Consider the following 2,142-nt stretch of genomic DNA (forward strand, 5'->3'; position numbering starts at 1 on the left):
TCTGCTATTTGCACCCTTTCTTCATCAAAAACTTCCAAGATGACCTCATCCAGTAGAGCTCCAGAGAGATCCATCTCCACACATATTCTTGCAGAGAAAATGCCCTAATTTATTTCCTATGGCAGATAACGATTCTGTTTGCCAGTAATCAAGAGGTAGGGAGTAGAGTCTTACCCATATTTGGACTGACGTAAAAATCTCTCGCTCTGAGACAAAATTCATCATCCACGACCACATGTAGAGGCCTGCTGCTACATAGAAGTAGGGCCATCCTTCAAACACCCTATATTTATCTTCAATATTTGTAAAGACCACAGTGAAGAATACATTTGACCCAAGATGTAGGTCTACGCTTCCTTTTGGTTTCCAGTGGTATTTAATCCATCTTCATAAATATTTTTCAGTGGGCCATAATCCCATGAATTTACAAATGATATCATATGTCCGCATGTGTTCGCTATGCGCCTACAGAGTAGGATCATTGAAAACTGCTCTGGGTGTGACCTCAGCTTTGGGTTTACATGGTCCCTTCTGTGCTTTGTTTTATTCTCCCTGTTCCTTGTCTTCTTCCTCATTTTCTTTTGTACTATTATTCTCCCTTGATTTGGTACAATATTTCTCCTCTTCCATGTTCCTTTTCCCTTCTTTTGAAGGATCTCTGACATTTTCTATTGGTTTCTTACCTCAGCTGGCCATGACCTACTTGTAGGAGGAAGTGGAGCTCCCTCCTTTGCATCCTTCCATGGAGGTCAAGACCTGCAGAAGCCTAAAAACCCTAGCTATTCTTCCGCGTTCCAGAGGACATACTAATTTTTCGAAGAGGAATTTACAGTAACATCAAGCTAGTCGTATATGTTAAAAACTATTGTGTTCTATGTTGATGATGATTAATTTTTATTGGGACTAATATTGTTTATTTAACTTTAAAAAAATTAAGAAATGAATTGAGACTTTTTAATATTTTATTTATATCATTGAAAAGAAGAGAAAAAATCGTTAGTAAATCAAGAAGGTTGGTAGTATAGTCTTAGTATCACAATGGTGACACTATTTTGTCCAGGATGTTCTAGAAATTGACAAGTGCTCAATTTCACTTTGAAGCTCATGAGAATTAGTCCCTATCTTCACAATGTTCATTTTCTCTTTAACACTGGTAAAGAAAAAAGATAATTCTAGTTCTCAATATTGGGGTTGATCACCTACTTACAATATCCTATGTAATATCTCGAGGTAACCTTGTAAATTTGGATTTAACGGAGTTAAAAGAATATTGTTTAATTGTGGGCCGAGAAAGATAATATATATATATATATATATATATATATATATATATATATATATATATATATATATATATATATATTGTTTTGTTTTATTTGCATAATGCTTGTGCGTGGACCGTGATAAGGAAGCAATGCTAAAGAAAGCTCGCACCAGGTAGTTGGACAATTATGGGTGAGGTACTTACCTACTCAATCTCCTCCATTGGAAATAAAAAATTCCAAAGAAAAATAAGGAAAAGAGGGTATTCGGAACCTGAGGTAGGAGGAGAGAGAAGACAGAAGAAGAAGAAGTGGAGAGATAAAGTTGAAGAAGACTCGAGCAGTGAAACACTCTAGAGCTAGTTGGACATTAGAGTCTATTTAGAGCTTGCATGCTCATAGTTTTAATCATGGTTAACTTTCGTTGTAATGAAATAGCCTCTTGGAAGAACATTCTTATATTGTCTATTATTCTAGAAACTACTCTTGGTGTGAAGCAAGCTTAGGGGGAGATGTTGTATTAGAGACTGATCTCAAGGTTGGGTGGAGCATTTCTTTCCTAGTGCTTTGTGGTATATTACGACAAATAGAGATTCACATAAGTGTAGAAGATATGGTCTTTTAATAATGAAATGGTAACATGGTGTTGTTTAAAATAAATATTTACGTTATTTTTTATAAACAATAGATATCTTTATGTTCTGATTATTATATAGTAGAAATATTTTGATCTATGACTAGCATAGTAGAAATTTTTGCAAGAAGGGGAACTTGATCTGAACATCCAAATCAATGGAATCAAAATGGGCAGGGTACTCTGGGACCGTTCAATGGTGAGGGTGCTACGACAGGAGATGGGTTAGTTTCCCAACCTAGTTGT

Source organism: Pinus tabuliformis, chromosome 7, assembly GCF_031772625.1.
Source record: "Pinus tabuliformis cultivar Carrire ecotype Pingquan chromosome 7, CPIR1, whole genome shotgun sequence".
Lineage (NCBI taxonomy): Eukaryota > Viridiplantae > Streptophyta > Pinopsida > Pinales > Pinaceae > Pinus > Pinus tabuliformis.